Consider the following 22,116-nt stretch of genomic DNA (forward strand, 5'->3'; position numbering starts at 1 on the left):
GAGCTTCCCTGACTACCCTATTGAAAAACCACAAAACCCAACTTCTCCAAACCTTTCTACTTTTTCTCCATCATAGTATTTTTTTGCGCTCATTTAAATATTTTGTCTTTCTTCATTGAAAAATAAGCTTGAACAGAAACCTTATCATTTGTTCACTGCTTTATTCACTTCTAGAACAGAGTCTGACATATGGTAGGTATTCAATAAATATTTGTTAAATGAGTGGGTGGCAAAGCCTATGACTTTGGGATTCTTTCCATTGATTTCCCTTGAGTTCTCTGATAAGCTATATATAAGGGCATGGGTCCTGCTTCTTTCTCTCCTTGAGGAGACTGCCAGCAATTTGAGTCTGTCACAAAGATCTGGGAAATGCTCAGATTTGGACCCTGGAGGGTTCTCTGGGGTGGGCTCTTGTTCTTTAAATTCCTTTTTTTCTTTTATTTCACATGCAAATAAAACTCCAACCCAATGATCTCATTCAATCTTCACATTAACCCTGTGAGACAGATAAAAAAAGGGAAGAATGGAACCAGCAATAATTGAGCATCATTTTGTGCCTGGAATAGAGCCAGAAACTTTCCCAGTAGTCATTTAATTTATTCGTAAATCCTAGGATGGAGGTATCTTTATCTCTATTTTATAGATGTGGATCAGAGATGTGGTAACCTGCTTCACTCATACATAAGTGTTTGTCATCTTCCATGCTCCCAAAGCCTCTTTTGGGTGGGCTTGTTTTCACGTAAGTCATACCATAGGTTTGCTTCTTCTGTAAAGTCTTTCTGGCTTCGGTAAAAACAAGTTGTGGGTTCTTCATTTTGGTTACGATTTGTCCTGGAGCATGAACCCAGGGACCACAGCAGACAGATACAATTTAATGAACTGCAAACAATAGATAAACTGCTTAAGGTTTTAACTCATTGGAAGAAAATTATCCCGTTAATTCAGGGCACTATAGGCTGCAGAAATGAAATTGTCTTCAACATTTGGCTTGGCATCTGGACCATGAGCACGGGGGTTTTATTTGGGAAGAACATTGAAGGTCCTTCATCCTGTGAAGGGAAGATTTAAACTCTTTCAAGGCAGCATCTGAGTTTGTTTTCTGAAAAGGGAAAGTTGATTGGGAGGAAGTAGATCTATCCCTAGCAAAAGTGCACACAACTTAAAAAATAAAACATCCAGTTCAGCCAAGTTTTCTCTGTTGGCAGAATTCAAGACATATCCTCATTTTATAATCAGTCCAGTCCTGGGAGAATTTCTCAAAGAAAAAAAAAGTCCCCAAATTATCTGAATAATGAAGCTTGAAAAGCAGCCAAGGAGAATTGCATCTTTTCTATTACTACCACATGTGCTTCCCTGCATACCCCATTTCACAAGAGCTGAATAACAGTATATTGTGTTCCTAGCAGGAACACAGACAGTCCCACATCATCCCATTGGCATGATGGTGTTCTAGAGCAGAAAGCCACAAGCTTTTGGCTTTCCTTGCACTGGGTTCCCATCCTCACTTCCTGCTTCATTCTCAGCTCATGTGCTTTGAATTTAAGTTTTTTTTCCTATGTAGGCTACATGTGGTGCATTTACACATAATGAGGGGATTTTATTTTTTTATCTGAGTAATCTTGCTTTAGTGCTTTCAGGATACTGCAAAACATATAAAATGATTTACCACCCCAAATAACATTTTTAGAAAGTGTTCAAGTACAAGCATATCTGGAGGAAAGTTTTATGGGGAGCCAAAGCTAGCTACTGGATATGCAAAGATATTTGAATTGGTCTTGCAAAATGTGGAAGGCATGGGACTTAATGCAACATATTTAGTGATTTCTTTGTCATCTTATTTTGGTCACGATTGCTATGATTGTGGATTTTCTGTTTAGTCAAAAAGAAGAAGAAAAGTAAAAGCAAAAGGAGAAAATGCTATCTGATTTAGATCCAGAAAGGTCTGGGTTAAAATGTCATGCCTTGTTTTCTATTTGCTATGTGGTCTTCAGTATGCTATTTAACTTCTTTGAATCTTGTTTGCCTTATCTGTAAAACAGGAATGACCATCTCTTCCTTACAGAGTTTTATAGGGAATAAATGGTATCTATATAACCATGATATACATAATATATTTCTTCCCTTCCTGCACAATTCTGCCCTACATCTATGGCTTATTAGTCCTCTGAGTATAACTGGGTGGGTTTTCCCCTCCATTCCATTTTATAATTAAGTTAGATCATTCCCTCCTCATTCTTTCTCCTTGAAGACACTTTCAATGATTTCTGGAGTGGATGCACTACAGGTTAAATCCTGAGGGGATCCCAGCACTGAATGTTACACAGTAGTCCACTTTTACATATTAAAACTAGTATGTTCGTAGCACTTTAGATTTAAGAAACACTTTCAAATATGTTGTCCTGTTTAATTCTTAAAATTATTTTGTGAGCTAGTTGTTAGTATCTGTTGTTACTCCATTTTCCAGGTGAGGAAATTGGGGCTCTGAAATGTTCAGGGATTCAGCCATGGTCACACAGCTGGAGACACTGCAGTAAGCATGGCTTCCCCAAGTGCACCCAACAGTAACAAATAGTACTTTTCAGGTACTGACCCTACCTCTCTTTTCTGCATCCCCTCACCTGCTTGCTGCCAGTGTCTCCTGGTCCCTTTCTATTCCTGGGATCCTTAGGGGGCTCTTTCACAGGTCCTTGCGAACGTATCCTTTTAGCTGTTGTTTGGTGTTGGCCATTTTCTTCTTTTCCAGGTTTGGTTTCTTTTGGTGAGGTGTGTGGTTTGCCACGTGAAAAGAAGCATCGTGAAGGTGCCTCTTTGTTGCCATGGCCACTGGTGCCTGCCACCAAAGGAGCCTCTGTTGAGGCCCAGTCTCATTGTGCTCCCAGAGTCACCAGTGTTTCTGCTAACTACTGACACGTCCTAAGCATAGTGACCTTGCCGTCTGGTACCTCTTTAGTAAGGCCACGCAAGTAGGGAGAAACTGTCTCCCTATTTTGTGTCAAACTCCATTCATCAAGCCCTAAAGCAGTACTACCTTGGCCCTACCCCAGTGGCTTATAAAATTTAGTGAAAACTGTTCTTAGTTTTATTATAACCCTCTTGAAAGTCCCAGTGAGGTCTTCTATTAGTTGAGACTCTCCAGAGAAACAGAGCTAATAGGATGGATGGATAAATAGACAGAGACTGACTGACTGACTGACTGGCTCACTGGCTAACTTATTATGAGAGATTGGCTCATGTGATCAGGGAGGCTGAGAAATCCCACCATAGGCCATTTGCAAGCTGGAGCCCCAGGAAAAACTGGTGGTCTAGTTCCAGTCCAAGCCCAAAGGACTGAGAACCAGGGGATCCAATGGTATAAGTCCCAGTCCAAGTCCAAATGCCCAAGAGCCAGGAGCTCTGATGTCTGAGGGCAGGAGAAGATAAATGTCCCAACTCTAGCAAAGAGAGTGAATTTGCCCTCCTTCCATCTTTTTGTTCTATTTTGGACTCTCAACATGTAGAATGTTGTCTACCTGCATTGGTGAGGGTGATCTTTATGGATTCAGATCTCTTCTGGAGACACCCTTACAGACACATCTAGGAATAATGTTTTACCAGTTATCTGGGCATCGCTTAGCCCAGTGAAATTGACACATACAATTAACCATCACAGGCATTGTTCAGGAAAAGATAAATTCAAGGGACAGATAACATGCTGACCTTGGAATCCCTCACTGGCTCCAACCAATAATCATTCACTGGTGTGCCTGAGGGACTATTTCTTATCTCTCAATAAGTTTTTTCCTCTGAATTTTCTAGTTCTTCAAGCAAATAAGCTACTTTCTGGTGGTCCCTACTTGTCTTCAAACACAGCTGATTCTTTCCATGACCATAGCTTACATCCATGCAGGGACCTCTGTCATCCAGGTATTATGTTAGTGGTATTCTGACTTTTGGGTTTCAAAGATCAGCAACAGTTCAGAAACCATTTGAGGAAATCACACTGAGTTGCCTACTGTTTATTTTGCCAACTGAGGAAAATAACAAAACAGTAAAACCAAAATAATAGCCATTTACTAAAACTATACAGAGAGAAAGAGCCAGATCTTTGCCACCTCTTTAATTTAGTTTAATAACACAAAGATGATTTTAACACCAGAAAAGTAGGAAAGGTATAATATCCAGATAAAGGATAGACATGTTATTGAAGAAATAGCTTTATCAAAAATCCATACATTGTTCTCCCATTTTGCTACAGGCTGAAATATTTTTCACATTCTGGCATCTTGGAACTCTTATGTTGCTTCATTTGTTATACACAACAACACTGTAAGGTAAGTGTTATTATCATCCCCATTTTACAACTGTAGAAAATCAGGACGGCTACGGACCAAAATGAAATCCCTTGTAACTTTGGTTACTCCTGAAAGATGGGGGATTTAGGAAGATTAAGGAAGCAAATTTACCAACATTTATCTTTGAGCTGCCTCAGTTTTCCCCTAGGTGCTTGATCTTCAGAAAGCAAAAAGGCTAAAATATAACAAACTGAGAAGTTGCCAGATCTTTGCCACCTCTTTAATTTAGTTTAGTTGGGCATCATGCCAAAAGTCACAGAGATCATAAAGAGAGTAGCTAGGACTTAAATACAAGCCCTCTGCTGCCTAACGTCTCTTTGCCTGGCTGGTTGACTAAGCAGCTGAAGATGATGGGGATACTCAGCTGGAATTAAGTATGCTCAGATATTTAGAATATTTTGAGTATTTAAAATGATCATTATTTATAATTTTCCCCAGCATGTTATTTGGCCATGTGGTATTTATTAACAAACATGCATATATATCTATAAAATTTATCACTGAATAATTGGCATTATAATTTGTGTGCAAATTCTTTTGTCTCTATAGTCCCTGAAGAATCTACTATAGAAAAAAATACGGGATTGTTACTGTAAGTCTGTCTTTCAAAGGTACAGCTCTTTCTTTCTCTATGCTCACAAAAAAATGGACACTCATGAAATATTTCTAGATTTCATTTTGCTTACCTTTCCCTTTTCCTCTCTACCTAATTCTTCCTGCATCTTTCTCTTCCCTTGAGTTTTTCCTGTATTTTTCTTCTTTGAGATTGTTACTGTCTGGGCATTGGAAACATCTCCAGGTAATAAGTTCTTGATTAATCAGCCTCTAGATTTCTTCCTGTTGGGATGGCTCCTTTTGTCCAGATTAATCTGCAGTTTATATCAACCATAAACATGTACAAATTGGTTTATTTTTAGTGGGGGTGGGCTGGAGGGATGGTTTTCCAGTGAACTGAATAAAGTTAAGAGTGATGGAGTGAAGATGTGAAGGGACAGAACATTGGAGAAGGTGGCACCGACAAAGTAATGTGAGACTTTGAAGGTCATGTTCATTTGTTTGCATTTACTCAGCATCTCATATCTAGACATCTTCTCTTGGTTTGACCCTCATGCCCTTCTTGTTTTATTTTTATTTTTTCTGAGAATGCTGCTGGCTTGATTTTACCTCAGTCCCTGGAACCCAACTTTATTATCCATCTGCTTTCCGGGTATTCTTGAATCGGGCTGCCCTGGGAAAAGGGATTGGATAATAAGGATTTAGACTATTGAAAACTTTTAAAATACCCATGGATTTAAAATGTGGTCTTGAATGTTTTCATGAGATAAATGTACTGAACATCAAAAAGGGTGAAGAGTTGGTCTTATCTGAACTATAGTAATAGGGTATTGGAGTATAGTCCTAGAGATGACAGGACTTCCAAAGGCAGGTGGCCAAGAAGCTTGTATTCACTGCAGTTTGTTATATTTTAGCCTTTTTGCTTTCTGAAGATCAAGCACCTAGGGGAAAACTGAGGCAGCTCAAAGATAAATGTTGGTAAATTTGCTTCCTTAATCTTCCTAAATCCCCCATCTTTCAGGAGTAACCAAAGTTACAAGGGATTTCATTTTGGTCCGTAGCCTTCTATCTGAAATGCTTGGAACCAAATATATTTCATAGGTCAAATGTTTATGATTCGGGGAAAGTAAAATGGAGCACCCCCCCAGTGGGTCTAGAGTGGCACCTTGTAATAATCACATTAATGTTTCTGCAGCAAAATATATGCACGTCTACACAAAGCTAGATAAACCAAGATTTAAAAAAGTTTCTAGTGAGTTCAGGTCAGGGTTTGCCCCAAATGAGTTAAGTTCACAACGGGGTTGATGCTAAATGAATTATGTGAAGATGTTTAGATTTCAGAACTTTTGGATTTTAAAATTGTAGATTAAAGTGTGTGGATCTGTAGCATATCAATTTGTTAGGCATGATGGAAACATTTATTCACTAGAGGAATTGAGAAGCTCTAGAAGATTCTTAACCAGGGGTGTACAATCCTGGTTGGAGACCTGCTAAATCAGACCATGTGGGAGTGGACCAGGAAAAGATACTTTTAACAAGCTCCCCAGGTTGCTCTGATTCACATAAAAATTTAAGAATCTCTGCTCTAGAAGAAATTTCCAAGGGAGATGGTAAAAATCTCCCCTATACATTTAAGAAAGTGTTGATTTTCTTTAGATCTCTGTGAACTGATAAATGTATTGACTTTGCATCAAACAGGCTCCTGCTAGAACTAAGATGGGGATTCAGGTAGTTTAGCTTTTTGGGTTTCCCTGTCCCTCCGGAGATAAAGACTGTCCCTCCAGAAGACCAGAGAGTAATACACATGTTGAGTGTGCTTAGATGATGACTCTGCAGTTCCAACCTCAGGCTCCCTGGTCACTCAAGGGCTTTGACACAGATTCTCCTGTATGACCAGCCTCTGTTAGACACTGTGGAAAGAACGCTGGATTCCTCTTCTCAAAGAGCTCACTGTTGCCATAAAGAAAAAACACCTGCACGTGTTAATGTTAATTAATGCCAGTGCTCTTAATTTGGTCACAGTTCAACCTCACTACTTTTACCACTTCAGAACTGAATTGACACATGTTCTTTTAAAACTTTTAATTAACATTTACTTTTTGACTATCAGGGCAATAATAAACTTACATGGCAGAGATACTAGAGAGAAAGAGGGAACCTATTAAGAAAGAGTATGGGAGAGACATTTTGCAGTGAATCAAGGTATGAACAGGATTACACTATTTTTATAAACAAGGGATTAATTGGGAGTGTTGTGAAAGAACAAAGACTTTGGTGTCAAACCAGTCCTGACTTGGAATTTTAGTTCTGCCCTTATCAGCTTTATGACCTGGGCATATTACCTAAATTTCTGAATCTCAGTTGCCCATATATAATATAGAGACAATTAACACATACTTCCTGGGCTTGCTATGTGGATTAAGTCAGCGTCTCTCTAGGGAATCACCTGGAATAGTGAACATTGGTTTCTTCATTCTCTTTGCCCTCGAACGCTTTGGGTCCTTTGTGTTTTGTGTACTTGTTCCTTTGTCCTGTGCTATTTATCTGTTGTTTCTTGGTCTTTCACACTGGATTATGAGCTCTTGAAGAACATGGACGTCATCTTTCTAATTCCCTTGTGTCTGGCATGTGATAAGCACTTAGCAAGGTTTGTAGAGAAGGGAGAGAGCACCATAGATTACAAACTCTATGAAGGAGGTAGGCTGTGAGCAATGGTATAGTGATAAGTATTTAACAACCAGCTTGCCAATACAAATGTATGTGTCTGTTATTTTTATTATACATGTTATTGACATAAAGGATGTATAGCACAAACTTACAAATCATAAAATACACAATACCCTTTGTTGTCAATTTATATAGTCCAGTTGATTCTTTAAGAATGCTTTCCTAAGTGGGGATCAGGGGTTGGCCTGTGAATCAAATCTGATCCACCACCTACTTTTGTAAATAACATTTTGCTGAGGCCTAGCCACACCCAGTGACTCTCACTGTGCTACCATGGCAGAATTGAGTAGTTGTAACAGACTGTACAGCTCACAGATCCTAATATATTTGCTCTATGGCCCTTTTGAGAAAAGGGAGTCTCTGTATCATCTTCACATATCTTCTTCCTGTGCTTCTTTTTTTTCTTTCTCCTCCTCCTCTTCCTTCTTGTTCTTTTATAACAAGAACTTTATAACCTTTAGAAATGTAAAAACCACTTTTAGCTTGTGGACAATACAAAAATAAGGACTTGGATTTGTCTATTGAGCCATAGATCACTGAACCCTGGTCTAGACAATCAGAACAATAAATAAAGCTCTGATTTGTAGCATAGCCAGTTTCTGTGGTGTAAATACTCCCACCATGGCTGATTTGAAGCTGTACATGGAATAGATGGACAACAGTATTTCAACCATACAGAATCAATTTAATAGTGATACAATAGTAAAATTATCAACACAACAAGTGAGAAACACAAAAATGTAGTAAATTAATTAGAAAGTGATGAGTTTTGAATATTTATTACCCTTGTTTCTAATATAACTTATTTAATGATAATTTTATGTAATTTAATTTTTAATAATAGCAGTGATTAACAACTGGCTTGCAAAATTCCTGAAAATTAAATTGTCAGGTTTTGCAAACTGATAAAACTGGCTCCATCACATTCCTGGGCCTTTGGGTTGGTTCCTGTTGGAGGTTTGGGTCTTGATAAGTGTAGGAGGAGAGAGGCAGGCATCCAGCTTTGCACCTCATTTCTTTGTTCCACAGCTTTCATCTAGTTAAATTGCAGTGACACTAATTCAGAATCTGATCCAAGTTAGACTTTCTTTCTGCAAAGGTTTAAATTGAACTAGCAGAGATAAAGATGAGGGTGAAACCTGGTGAAGGAGCCACATAGGGGTTCAAGTTACTAAAAGAGTGTCCTATACCATTGGTCACTCTAGTCAGTCCCGCCAACTCTAATGATCATCTTTATGACTCTGTTCTTATGACTAGGCTCCACTTGATTGTGTAAATAGAGCTTTCTGGGGAAGGAGATGAATTTTTGTAGTTGGTTGACCTCATTTATTGTTGGGTACATATTAGTAACTGGACATTTGGCTTCTATACTTGGGAGGCTTATCCTGTTCTCTAATGGCAATGTGATGCCCTATTATTTGCAATATTACACTTTTAGGGAAGAGCAGAGAAGAGTCAAAGCCAGCTGATGTAGTCATTATCATGAACCGACAACAGGGCAAAGCCACCATCATACCATGCCTCTCATGCCGAGCTCGCTAATGGGTGTAATTTTGTTAGTCTTGCAGGAAGGATTCTTTAGGTCATTCACACTGTGAGAGGCAAGAAGGAAAAGCTAATTTAACAAGGTTGTCACCTTCTTGAAAGCGTATTCAAAGGCTTGCTAGCTGAAGAAATTCGAATAAAAGGGAGGGGTCAGTGCTGAAAGCTTTCTCTTCTCCCCATTTTACTTTTCTTCATTCAACAGGGACTTCTGGAAATAAAATATGTCTAAGGAATGGAGAAAGAACGGAAAAAAGAGAAAAGCTACATTTTTTTTTCCTTTGAAAGCTGTACATGAAGGATCTGTGGCTTGTGTGGAGTGGGTGAGGAGCTCTATAGCTCTCAGTGACATTACCAAGGGGAATCTGGGGCCAGAGGTGTGCAGGTGGGGCTGTCAATCAGCGACAACATCAAGGGCTCTTACAAAAACAAAAGGAAAGAAAATGGATGTTTAATCAATACAGTTGCTCTCTGCTTAACCTTTTGTGTTTTAAGCAACATTCACTGGAGCCCAGCAACAGAGTCCAATATTTAACACATAAAAGGTACTCAAAAAGGTGAAGCCTTGGAGAGCAACTAGAAAGGGAAGATGGAACTGAGGGTTAAGAAATGGAAAGAAAAAGACTTGGAGGAGAGAGAGGTCAAATGAATGTTTAAAGGCTGGGATCCATTAAGAACAGACCCGGGACCACCAGAGGGACAGATGGGAGAACCCAGTGTTAAGAGTACATGGATGTTGGGCACCTGGTGATCCTGAGCTGTATTCAATTTACCTTTTCTTACTCCTGGAAGGTAATCAGCAACGACTCAAGCTTTGGCTGAAAAAGAACAAGAAACAGCTATGGTGTTCAGCTTAGTGTACTATTTAGTGTACTATTACTTATGATGGCATCTGGTCAGCTCTCTCTATCCAACTCTGCCTTAGGGTACCTAATTCATGGTGGTGGAGGAGACCAAATCAAGCAAGTGTCTGAGAAAAGAGTCTGGTAAGAGGCTTTTGGCTCTTTGGCAGTATCCAAGTTAGGCCACTCAGAATCTCCTATTTGAATGATTAAAGTAGCCCCTTAACTATTAGCCCATCTCCGTATTCAGGTCTGTGTTACACACTGTCACCAGTCTTGTTTTTTAATTAAAAATTATACTAATTTAGAAAATGTGAAAATTATAGAAAAGTGTCAAGAAGGAACTAATAACCATGTATATCTCATCCATCACATTTTTATTTCCTTCCTTTTGTCTTTCCCTTCGTTCTTTCAACATTTATTGAGTACTTATTATGTGGCAGGAACTGTTTAGGAAATATAAAGATGACTATAACTGACTCCTTGTCTCAGTCTGGAAGGAAAGATGTGTAGATGAATGATTGTAGTATTTCATCTCCGCATATGCACATATTTTAGTTTTATTTTTGTAATTATTTTGATTATTCATTTTAAGAAATAAATACAAACAGTGTAAGATTTAAAAGTTACAAAAGGGCATACAGTAAAAGTAAAGGACTGTCTTCTATCCCTACCCTTTAGCCCCCCAATTTCCCATCCCAGAGGCAAGCACAGGTACTAGTTTCTTAATTTTCTTCTGTGTGAGTATATAAAAGAATATATATACTGTATATGTTCATATGTATATAACTATATATATTTATAAGAATATACATATGTACACATATATACATAAGTATGTACATATGTATAACATACAGGTAGCATGCTATATACCTAATTTTATATCTTACATATTCTACTTAGTATGTTTGTGAGGTCATTCATCAACACATAAAGAAAAGCTTTTTAAATTGTGTGATATTCAATTACATATTAAAAATACATATGAAAATATAAATGTTTCATATATATACATATATGTCAACCATATAAAAATTTCAAAAACACATGTTTAAAAATCTACACCTGACTATTTAGGCTCTCTGTTGGCAAAGTGTTGAATTCATTGTACTCCTGAACTCATGGAACATCATCAACAATGGTCCTTGCAAAGTTTTTTCTTATTTTTCAGTCAGTACTGTGTTTTTAGATCTATCAATGTTTTGTGTGTGTACAGTTTGTAGCTTCTAAATACTGCTTAGTATTCCATAATATGCAACCAATACATTTTACTCATTTCTTCCTGAGGAGAGGGACAGCCAGCTAGATTGCTTCCAAATTCACCACTGTTAAGAATAAGTCTTACTCTGTTGGTGGGAATGCACACTGGTGCAGCCACTCTGGAAAACAGTATGGAGGTTCCTCAGAAAGTTAAAAATAGAACTGCCCAACAACTCAACAATTGCCCTGCTAGGTATTTATCCAAAGGATATGAAAATAGTGATTTGAAGGGGCACATGCACCCCAATGTTTATAGCAGCAATGTCCACAATAGTCAAACTATGGAAAGAGTCCAGATGTCCATTGACAGATGAATGGATAAAAAAGAGGTGGTGTGTGTGTGTATATATATATAATGGAATATTACTCAGCCATTAAAAAAGAATGAAATCCTGCCATTTGCCATGACATGGATAGAACTAGAGTGTACTATACTAAGCGAAATAAACCAGTCAGAAAAAGACAAGTACCATATGATTTCACTCATATGTAGAATTTAAGAAACAAAACTAATGAACATAGGGGAAGGGAAGGAAAAATAAAATAAGAGGAAAACAGTGAGGGAGGCAAACCATAAGAGACCCTTAACTATAGGGAACAGACTGAGGGTTGCTAGAGGGGAGGTTGGTGGGGGGAAGGGATAATTGGGTGATGGGTATTAAGGAGGGCACTTGATGTAATGAGCACTGGGGGTTATATGCAACTGATGAACCATTAAATTCTACCTCTGAAACTAATAATATATGTTAACTAACTTGAATTATAAATCTAAATCTAAAAAAAGAAAAGAAAAAAAAGAAAAACTCCATGAAATAACTCGACCGTGTTCTCTTTTCAATCTGTGTGATTCTTTTTATGAGATATAAACTCAGGGGTGGGATTGCTGGGCCAAAGGATAGATGTGCACTTAAATGAAGAACTGCTAGATTGCTCCTAAGAATGGTTGTACTTTGCAACATTCCTTACACCATTGTAGGAGATGTCCTGTATTGCTATATCCATTCTAATACTAACAAGCTTTCTATTTTTTTTATTTTTTGGGTCATTTTATTGATTAACTTTTTAAGAAATAATTAAGACCTTGTTTCAGGACAGTTTAAGGTTCACAGCAAAAATGAAGGTACAGAGAGTTTCCATATTCTCCCTGCCCCCTCACATGCATAGCCTCCCCAATAACAAAATCCCCCATTGCTATAATCACCCAAAGGTTATAGTTTACCTTAAGGTCAACTATTGATGTTGTACATTCTTAAGGGTTTGGATAAATGTATACTGATATAATCTTCTTGTGTGAGTTTGGCAAATTGTATCTTTCAAGAAATTGGTCCATTTCATCTAGGTTAGCAAATTTGTGGGTCTAGAGTTGTTTATAGTATTTCTTTTTTATCCTTTTAATGCCCATGTGATCTATAGTGAAGTCACCTCTTTCATACCCCTCATTGTTTTAATATGCATTTCTGTAAATACAAATGAATTTGAATATATTTTCATAAGCTTGCTAGCCTGTTGGAATTCCACTTCTGCATATTGCCAGTTAACCTCTTTGTCCAAAATTCTGCTTAGATTTCCTGTTCTTTCATTATTGATTTTAGAAATTCCTCATATATCGGGGCACCTGAGTGGCTCAGTCGTTAAGCGTCTGCCTTCGGCTCAGGTCATGGTTCCAGGGTCCTGGGATCGAGCCCCGCATCAGGCTCCCTGCTCAGTGGGAAGCCTGCTTCTCCCTCTCCCACTCCCCCTGCTTGTGTTCCCTCTCTCACTGTGTCTCTCTCTGTCAAATAAATAAAATCTTTAAAAAAAAAAAAAAGAAATTCCTCGTATATCTTATGAATTCTAGATACAAGCATCCCGTTTTTAGCCAATAAAATTATTTTCTTCCATCTGTCATATGTCTGTTAACATTGTTAAGGGTCTTCTTCATTAAATGGATGTCCATAATTTTTATGTAATGAAATCTGTCATTTTTTCCTGCCTGATGGAGTTTTGTTTTAGATGTTCTTTCCCATCTTGGGTATACAACTATTCTCCTACATTATTTGTATCAATCTCATTATTATATCTTTTTCATCTACATCTTTAATCCATCTTCAATCAGCGTTGTATATGGTGTAAAGTTAGGGGTCTGGTTTTTAGTTTTTTTTTCATATATTAGGCTAGTTATTTCTAATACTATCTGTAATTAGACTTTAATTACTGCTCTGTAATGCTATTTATTATATATCAGGTTGCCATAAATTCATAGATCTGTTTCTGAACTGTTTACTATTCTCTAATGGTTTATTTGTTCTTGTTATGTATTAGTTTTATTACAATGGCTTTGTATAGATTTTAATATCTGAAAAGCAAATCTCCATTTCAATTCAGCTTCTTCAAACTTAGCTTAATCATTGGTATATTTTCTTTCATATAACTTTTAGAAGAAATAAGTAAATTGATTTCCTTAAAGACCTAATTGAAATATAGTTTGGGATTTAATTTTAGGTTATTTTGGATGAAATTGATATTTTAATGATAGAAAGTATTACTATCCAAGATCATGAGTTTTATCTCCACTTATATAGATCTTGTTTTATGGCACTCAAAATACAAATTAAAAATACCTCCATGAAGGCCTTTGTATACTTAAGTAAATTTCTAGATAATGATAATTTTTCTTGTTACTTTGAATGGTATCTTATATTTGATAACATTTTTTTTAGCATTTCCTGGGGAAGAAAAATGCTATTTATATTTATTATACTTACATTATATTTAGTAACCTCATTGAACTTTTATAATTCTCGAATAGCTTGATGATTTCATTGTATTTTACTCCTATGTAGATGATTACACTATTTTCAAGTATTGATGACTTCATTTCTTTCCTTGCAGTCTCATACCTGTTATTTTTTTTCTTATTGCATTAGCTATGACCTAGTATTATGGTAAATGGTAAAAACCATCTTTGTCTTGTTCACGTTCTTAAATTTTCTCTAATAAGAAAAATATACTTGGTGAGTTTGCAGATATATTTTCCGTATTAATGAAGTTCCTTGCAATTCCTAGTTTGCTAAGAGTTTTTGTCATAAATAGGTGATAAACTTTGTTTTTTGTTGTATCTAGAATTTTTCTCATCTAGCCTATTTTTTTTTTTAAGATTTTATTTATTTATTTGACAGAGAGAAACACAGCGGGAGAGGGAACACAAGCAGGGGGAGTGGGAGAGGGAGAAGCAGGCTTCTCACGGAGCAGGGAGCCCGATGCAGGGCTTGATTCCAGGACCCTGGGATCATGACCTGAGCCAAAGGCAGATGCTTAACGACTGAGCCACCCAGGCGCCCCTCATCTAGCCAATTAATATATTACATTTCCTTGAAATATTTTTTGATATTGGACTGTTTTTGCTTTCTCGGGATAAACTTACCTGACCCTGATGTATTTTGTTTTACATACACTATTAGATATTGCTAGCTATTATTTTTGCTTCTGTGAAATTAATTTGGCCACTAATTTCTTTCTTTGGGAGAAGTATGACGTAGTGCTTAAGAGTATTCTGGAACCAAACTACCTAGGTGTCAATTCCAGTTTGGCCATTTACTAACTGAGTGATCTGAGGAAGCAGTAAACCTTTCTGGCATTATTTTTTTTCCATATAGAAAGTGGGGTTAATGTTTATGATACCTAACCTATAACTGATAGTTAGGAATAAATGAGTTAAAATATGGAAAACACTTAGAAGAATACCTAGCACATAGTTAAGTTCTGTCTGGATGCTAAGTATGATTATGGCACCAAATTTATTTTGTTTGGGCATGTTAGTCTTATAAAAATAATCTAGACATTTTTTATCACTGGAACAATTTGTATAAGACTAGAATTATCTGTTCCTTGAAAATTTGGTAGGATCACCAATAAAACTTTGTGAGAACAGAGTTTTTTTCAGCAGAGAGGTCTGTTTAACTTATTATTTTAACTTCTTTATGCTTATTAGTCTGGCCAAGTATTCTGTTTTTTCTTGCACCAATTTTGGCATTTTATAATTTTATGTTGGCAGGAATGTATTCACTTGTTTAGATTTCAAATTACTTAATGGATAGTTGTTTATAATATTATTTTACAGTTTTAAAATTTTTTATTGTATCTTTTTTATTCTTTTTACTTTTATATTTGGTTATTTATATCCTGCTCTTCTTGCCTTGCTCAGTCTTGCTAAAGGACTATCTTATTAAAATTTTTCAAAGAAGATTTAGTTCTGTTAAGTTCATCTTTCCCCCTTTCATTTCTTATCTATCTTATTGATTTATGCACTTTTATTATTTACTACATTTGTGTTTCTTGGAATACACATTCTGTTGGGGTTTTTTCCCCCTAACTTCTTAAGTTAAGAACTTAGCTTTTTTTCCTTAATCATTCTGTTTTTACTGATAAAATGTATCTCAACCTATATATTTCCAGATACTTCTTTAGTTGTGTACCACAACATATTGGCATATTTCATTGCCATTAAGTTTTAAGTATTTCCTAATTTCTAATATCCTTTAAACTCAAGGGATATTCAATACCATTTGTTTAATTTTCAGGTCTATGGGATATATATATATATATGTGTGTGTGTGTGTGTGTGTGTATATTTATGAGAGAGAGAGATGTGTGTGCACATGCAGGTTGGGAGAGGGGGAGAGAGAGAAAATCTTAAGCAGGCTCCATGCCCAGTGCAGAGCCTGACACAAGGCTCAATCTCACAACCCAGAGATTGTGACTGGAGCCGAAATCAAGAAGTTGGATGCTTAATGGAATGAGGCACCCAGGCTCCCCAGATACATGTTTTTTTTTTTTTTTAAATGAAGGCTTTATTTTATAATTGAAAATTTTTCATACTTAGAATATTTGGTATGTACACTGGATACATGAAATATAAATAATTCGAAGTAAACCTCAAACCAAAAAGCATGAGGGGGAGAAAAAGATTACCGTTGCATAGAAACTATCACAAAAACAAAACAAAACAAAAACCTAGAAAATTGATTCTGATGATTGTTAAATTCCAGGTTTTTAAAATAGTTGTCTTCTTGATCTTATTAAGGAAATATTTACAAAAGAAATGTGTGGTTTTGGTATTTATAACCAAAGTGAGGAAGATTTCAAACCATGAGCTAATAATCCATGAATGAATCCATGAATCTACGAATCTGTTCTCTTCTGGTCTAACAGGTAGTGACAAAAATCACCACCTTCTTGAGAGCTTCCTTCTTGGAGATACGAAGTTGTAGCTCTTGCCTTAATCCCACCCACTTTGGAGGGAAAGACTCCAGTCTGGTTGGAGGCTCAGAGCTGTCAACTACCAGGTGTGTTCTTGTGAATTTCTAAGTCATGTTTGAGGTAACATTTGGATAAGTGGGAGAAACATTTTCTTATTTCTTATAGCTCCTGTGGAGACAATATCCTCACCACTAAGGCTGTCAGGGACTTCTGTCTCTGAACATGAACTCCATGTAGAGGTAGCCAAAGATGCTTTTCGGTGGGATATGAGCTGCCCACTTTGAAGGCCTTTGTATAAGGCAATAGTTTCAGATGCAAGAGAGACTATGGGGGAATGAGTTGCAAAGCAAGGCACATGGTAAGAACCTTGACACTCTGTGGGAATGTAGAGAGGCCCAGAGACTGTAACATTACCAGTTGGATCCAGAGACAAAGGTTGGGCATCACTGAGACTAGTATATAGCATTAGCATTTTCTAGAAGTCTTGAAGTCTACTAGGTTTTATCGTCAGAGTTGAGGTTTCACATGAACTAGTTGATCATGGAGGTCTTCCCTGAGCCTGTGGAACTGCTTTGGAAGGCAGCTCCCTCATTCTTGCCATCCCTGGATGGTACTGGTTAAGAGGCAGTCCTTTCTTCTTTCCTCTGGGCTAAAGAAACATATTTGAGTCCACAGTTTACTAGTTCATTTCAGTCATGGTTTGAGGGCCTCTTTGGGACAAGAGACAAATCCTTTGTTTCAGTCATTCTTCTGCATTATCTTGGCACTAGTTGTTGATCCAAATAAAAAAAAAATTCTTTCCTAAATTTTCCTCATAAGTAACATCAGCCTATTTTTCCGCAAATGTCTAAAGGCTGTGAAAATCAGATCACATCTCCATTTATTTAATTTAAATTTTCTGACAAAATCTCAATAATAAATCTAGTCTGGCTGGGGGATTTGTAGTTTTATTCCATTCTTGCTTAAGTTATCAAATTACGAAAGAAAAACCAAATAGGTAGTTTCCTTCAAGTGTGCAAAAAATCTTTGAGGAACAAATGCTGCCCACAGAGGCTTTCCAGCTACCATTTCTCTGTAACTAGAGTGATTAGGAAGGTTCTCAGTTTCCTAGAAACATTCTGGATTATTTCTGCAATCCTGGCTTCTCATCTGGAAGTGTCTTGGTTTGGCTGTTAAATTATATGGTCAACATATCTACAACTATAGGTGTCAGGTCTTTGGCAGTTTGAATATTCATTGGTTACCACTCTGCAGGCCCATGGGTGGTCCCTGAATTAGGACCTCAAATGCCAGGCTCCAAGGGTGCACTGAAGAAAACAGGCAGATGGTGGGAGAAAGGAAGCTCAGACATATTGGAACATGTGAGCTTCTAGATGCAGGCATCTACAAAATGGGTGAGGTGAGAGGGAGAAAGTCTGCCATGCAGCATATGAAGTCAGAGGAGGAAGTGCGTGTGATTCCAATAGAAATATATTGAATCATGATAGAAGTTCTCTGGACAAAAATCACTTATGTGCAGGCAGAAAACAGGTGAGCATGAACAGCGTACCCTCAGACAAACTGCAGTGGGAACTCAAGAGGGAAGCATGTGAATTCCCTGTTTTCAAAGAGGAATTACAATATTTTTTTCTCAAGTTTTGAAAATCTCTCCCCCTTTAGTCTATGGATCCTAAAAGTAGTAGAGGCAGTGGTGATTGGGGTGATAAAGAATTTTGTATATTTTATCTTTGTTGTTGATTTCAATTTTTTTTTTCGCTGTTGATATGTATGATACTAATTACTTGAGACTTACTGAACTTTTTTTTTTTTTTTTGTAGCCCAGTACATGGTTAATCTATGAATTTGAATTTGTACTTGAAAACAAAGTAGAGTCTTTATCATGTGAAAAGATCTCTATATATCTAATAAGCTTTCAAATTACATTATATATTCTGTATATCTGATTTTTTTTGGCTTTTTGATCTATCTGCTTTTGAGGGCAGTATATTAAAGTCTCCCAAATCTTTTTTTTTATTATTAACATAATGTTTGTTTCAGGGGTACAGGTCTGTGATTCATCCGTCTTACACAATTCACAATGCTCACCATAGCACATACCCTTCCCAATGTCCATCACCCAGCCACCCCATCCCTTCTACCCCACCCCCCCCCACTCCAGCAACCCTCAGTTTGTTTCCTGAGATTAAGAGTCTCTTACGGTTTTTCTCCCTCTCTGGTTTCATCTTGTTTCATTTTTTCCTCTCTTCCCCTATGATCCTCTGCCTTGTTTCTTAAATTCCACATATCAGTGAGATCATATGGTAATTGTCTTTCTCTGATTGACTTATTTCACTTAGCATAATGCCCTCTAGTTCCATCCACGTCATTGCATATGGAAAGATTTCATTTTTTGATGGCTGTGTAATATTCCATTGTATATATATACCACATCTTCCTTATCCATTCATCTGTCAATGGACATCTGGGCTCTTTCCATAGTTTGGCTATTGTGGACATTGCTGCTATAAACATTGGGGCGCAGGTGCCCCTACGGATCACTACATTTATATCTTTGGGGTAAATACCCAGTAGTGCAATTGCTGGGTCATAGGGTAGCTCTATTTTCAACTTTTTGAATCCTCCATACTGTTTTCCAGAGTGGCTGCACCAGCTTGCATAAAATCTCCCAAATCTTCTACCACAATTGTCAATTTACTTACTTTTCTTGGTAAGTCTATTAGTTGTTGCATATCATTTGAGACTATACTGTTAGGTTCATATAAGTTCATGATTATTTTACAAGAATATAATATCTCTTTTTGTTACTTATAGTTTTTGTCCTTAATTATATTTTGAGAAATTTTCTGCATTGTTGATTTTTTTTGTTTTGTCTATTTAGAGATTTTCCTTTGCCCAAACTTGGGGAAAATCACCTGAAAGTATTTGAATGGAATTTCTCAATTGGTACTATTAAAGTTTTAGCCTAGATCATTTGGTGTGTGTGTGTTTGTCCTGTGTGTTGTAGGATGTTTAGCACCATCCCTGGTCTCTAAATACTGGATTCCAGTAGCACCCTCCCCTAATTATGAAAGCCATAACTATTCATAGATATCGCTAGATGTTCCCTGTGATGGGATTGCCTCTGGTTGAGAATGACTAGATTAGAGGTAACAATCTTTAGAGCTCAGCCTATACCAGGAATATTTTTGTGTTTCCACTGGCTCAGTGGAAGGAAACTTCATAATTCATGGGCTAGGAAGTAGAGAACTCAGAGGGGTATTGCCTCAAAAATGTGGTATAAGTAGCCCTCAACTAAAGGTTGCTCTGCTCCTGCCTGTCAAAGCTTAAAATAAAATCTCAAAAATATCACACTGTTTCCAAAGAACTTAATTATATCCCAGGGAAAATTTCAGGAATGCTTATAAGAATACAAATATTTTTAGGACTCAGTAAGATAAAATTCAAAATGTAGAGTATCCAATTAAGAAATTACCAGGTATGCAAAGAAGCAGAAAAATACTGTTCATAAAGAAGAAATCCGTCAATAGGAAAACAACCCAGAAATGACACATATGATAGAATTAGTATATAAGAACATGAAAACAGTTATTATAATTCTATTTCATGTGCTTAAGAAAGTAGAGGTAAGATTGAGCATAGTATGTGGAGTCATCAAAGATTTTAAAAGATTCAGATTGGGACTTGTTTGTCCAAGGTAGAGTGAACAGGGACAGAACATGGTCTCCACCTAGAACAAATAAAAAATTAAGAAAATGTATGAACCAACAGTTTTCAAGACACCGAACAATGAGACAAAAGAGGACAGTGATTGTGAGATGGAAAACAAACAAGATGAGGCTATGTTTTCCTGAGCTTACTACAGTGAGAGGGTTTCCAGGTTGTATCAAGGGAGAAGAATCCAGACAGTCTGACCAATTCCCTGAGTTGAGAGACCAAGGTAGCTAGGATTTGTAGGATGGAGTACCAGAGAGGAAAAAGCTGAACTCAGAACTCTGGAGGTCTGCAGGGGATCTCTTGAGTATTGAGCAGAAAACTGATAAACATGTCCTGTGAGGAAACTGAGTCTAGATAAAGAACGATATAAAGGATTGGAGGTAATAGTGCCCAGTGTTCACGCAGTTTGGGAATACTGCTATTCCAACCAGCCAGATTGGGAAAGCCTCAAGATTCACAGGGCATTGATTAGACCACACAGAGGGCTCTTGCTTGGCTCAGTAGTGGGGAATAAGGATCTCTAGACTAAACATTGGCTCTGGCCTGCCAAACAAAGCACAAAAGCAAGACCAGATTTTGTCTTGATGTAAGACAAGAGGTTCATATCCAGAAAGTCCAATAAACTCGAAGCACAAGAAATGAAGAAAATGACACCAGTGAACATCATAATCAAAGAGCCCAATATCAGTAATAAAAAGAAAATCTTAAAAGCAGTAAGAGAAAAAAGACATTATATATGGAGAACAACAACAACAACAAAACAGATTTCTCTTTGGAATGAATGCAAATGAGAAGACACTAGAACAACCTCTTAATATATTTGTATTAGTTTCCTAGGGCTGATGTAATAAAGTTCCACAAACTAGGTGGTTTTAAAATAACGGAAGTAAACTTTTCTGTATAATAATAAAATGAGTATTAGAAGATCTTTTTGCTGTGTAATCATTTTTTACTTCATCAGAGTGCATCTCTGGAGTATCTGATCTAGGATTTCTCCATGTCCCTAGCCCCTTCCTTCCTAAGATTGCTACATCCTTCAGGCTCTCAGCGGGCTCTAACAGTACTTAGATAGTTCCCCAAAACGTCTGCTCTCCTCTCTCTTATTTAGTGTCCGTGTGATTGATCTTTGGGGCTAGGAGAGAGATCTAGTCATACTAGTCACTATTCAATTTTTTCACAGCTTAGAGACATACATTTTGAATATTATTAAGTCCTATATTAAATTCAGGATTGTGCATTTTTAACATAATACTATAATGCACATTTTCCTTTATTGCCAAAAGTCTAAATGAACGCAATTTGAATGGCTATGTAATATTCCATCAAGTGATTTTTGCCATAATTTATTTAAGCATTTCTCTATTTTTGGACATTTAGATTACTTTCACTTTTTTCCAAAATGAAATATAACTCTTGGGAGAAAATTTTTATGGCTAAATCTTTGCCCAAGGTTCAGATCAGAATGACCTTTTAAAAATTACAAGCCTGACCACACCACTCTCCAGTTTACAAAGAGCTCATTTTTCCCCACTGATGAATTGTTGTAACCGAAAGAAAAATTGCTATTAAGCAACAATGAAATAACTTCTGCATTCTTTGTTGAGGAATTATTCTGAAGAAGAAAATTGATATTTTGTTAGACATAGCAATGGAACTTCTGCAAGGAAAGTCAAGATGATGTGAAATGATGTGATGAAGTGTAGATTAAGAAGAGTAAACTTTTCTGTATAATAATAAAATGAGTGTTAAAAGATCTTTTTGCTGTGTAATCATTTTTGGCTTCATCAGAGTGCATCTCTGATCAATACTCTGTAAGGAGCCTTGACATTAGGAAGAGGAGAGGAACAGGAAGGAAGGACCTGGTTCTGAGCAAACACAGATCCTAGGAAGATGGGAGGAGGTGA

The sequence above is a fragment of the Neomonachus schauinslandi genome, chromosome 13, assembly GCF_002201575.2.
Source record: "Neomonachus schauinslandi chromosome 13, ASM220157v2, whole genome shotgun sequence".
NCBI classification, from domain to species: Eukaryota; Metazoa; Chordata; class Mammalia; order Carnivora; family Phocidae; genus Neomonachus; species Neomonachus schauinslandi.